The sequence below is a fragment of the Poecilia formosa genome, unplaced genomic scaffold (genome assembly GCF_000485575.1).
Source record: "Poecilia formosa unplaced genomic scaffold, Poecilia_formosa-5.1.2 Scaffold185, whole genome shotgun sequence".
Lineage (NCBI taxonomy): Eukaryota > Metazoa > Chordata > Actinopteri > Cyprinodontiformes > Poeciliidae > Poecilia > Poecilia formosa.
The window spans coordinates 27,670-29,673 of NW_006800124.1; the positions used below are offsets into that span (position 1 = coordinate 27,670).

At 39.5% G+C, this 2,004-nt stretch overlaps 1 pseudogene; it reads right to left on the bottom strand.

The window, feature by feature from the left end:
* Positions 1-2,004, bottom strand: part of LOC103147600 (WD repeat-containing protein 78-like) — a 13,000-nt pseudogene that overhangs the window by 1,867 nt on the left and 9,129 nt on the right.

A 2,004-nucleotide genomic window follows, 5' to 3' on the forward strand; every position in this document is an offset into this window, starting at 1 on the left:
AATAAATGTATACATTTATTATTTGTAAAATGTGTGATAAAAGCTTTAAATAAATATACACTACTTAGTACAATGTGCTAAGCATGTAATCAACATGCATTAAATGAAAAGATTTATTTATTTAAGCAAATTCTGTTGTTTAGTGCAGCAGTGGTCCTGTTTTAATGAAGTAAGTAACGTGTACTGATGATAATTTCAGACAAATGGATTAGCTTATTTTCTGAATTAAATAAAACTTTCTCTCGCTTATTCATCAGATTGTAGCACTTTGGCCCCTCGATAATACTACAGCAGCACAGTAAATAAATGATTTTTGCTCATTTTCTTGAGTCAACTTACGTCTGGATGGAAGTCAATGCAAAGAACAGTGGTCAGTGGAAGCAGCACATTTTCAGTCTTCGACTGGCCTCCTCCGATGCTCTGTTTACGACCTCCTCCGATGCTCTGTTTACGACCTCCTCCGATGCTCTGTTTACGACCTCCTCCGATGCTCTGTTTACGACCTTGACCTGATGATCTTTTCAAGATCATCAAGTCTGGGAAAAGATGCATTTTTTTATTTTTTAAAGAAAACAAAAATATCCATGTTATGATCATTAAAACAGAGCTGGGCTTTATCAGTAAATCTGCATTCCATGAGGTTTTGGTGTTTTTTTTAAATATATTTTCTCAGGTATTCATGAAAAAGTAGATGATTGTGTCTTACACAGTTTGCATTTTTACTGTATTTAGCCTCTTTTAAAAAACATACCCATCAAAAATCTGCAAAGATGAGGCGCTTCTGAGCTCGTTCATAACCAATAGCTGAGTTTCCATCGGAAATGTTTGCAAAACGTTTTCTACATTCCGCTAACGTTGGAAGAAACACAATTTCAAAATTGCTGCGTTTCAATTAAATTCAAAACACAGTTAAAGTCTCATGTGAGTATGTTTGCTCATGTCATTAACAAACATGCCGTGCCATCATCCTCCTACCACTTCCTGTTGTCCTCCTCTTCTTCTTTTCTCCCCGTATTAACATCCGGTTGTTAATCACGTGACTCGCGTGATGCAAAAAAAGCACTTCCATCGCAGGTTTGTGCTACATGAACATTTCGATACCACCAACGGAAAAATGTATCAAAAAATTGGCATGTTTCCGTTCTGATGTGCGCGATGCTGTGGTCAATGGAAACGCGGTCAGGCACAGCAGGGGCAGTTCCTCTCCATAACACTTAGGGGCAGCGGTGATATATTCTCACACAGCAGAAACAAGACGCTTCCTGCTTGATAGACTTGATTTCCATTCAATGCACTGATTTTTCATAGAAATGAAAGGGTAAATTTGGATAATAGAACATTGTCAATGCTGTATTATGTGGCTACTTTACATAACAAAAAGATTGCACTGACAAAACAAAGCTTAGATAGTAAAGATTACACTCCCGTGCTTTGAGCCTGTAGTCTGTGTGGGGTTTATTACCTACGCAGTTGAAATCATTGTGCAGGATGAGCCACTTGGTAATCCTGCCATCTCCTGATACCGACACTAGGACTTCTTCTCGTTCTTCCCCCGATAGCTGCAGCTGTTGTTTGGTCCAGGTGACCTGCCATACCGGTTGTGTGTGCCTCTTAGCACAGTCACTACGAAAGAAAACAAACAGTCAAAAAAAATTAAGTCATAAATAAGCAGTTCTTGACTTTTCACAGCTGATAGTCTGTTAGATTTGGTGCCAAATGATCCAAGCGAATTGAAAAACATCTTCACCTCTTTGCCTGTGGTGGCGCTGCACCAAGAGCCACTGAAGAAAATGACACGAAGAAGACACTGAGCACAACTTCCTTCTATTTCTCCCACTAGCGATAGACTCTTGCGTTTGTTTTGATTGTATTTACCCAGAATGCCCAGTGCCACTCCCTTTGGAGGGGTCTTTAATCCGTTTGGCACCAAAGTTCACATCAACCAAACTGAGACCGAGGTTTTAAGGTGGACCAGAGTTTGATCTTTTTGGTCAGCATGAGAGT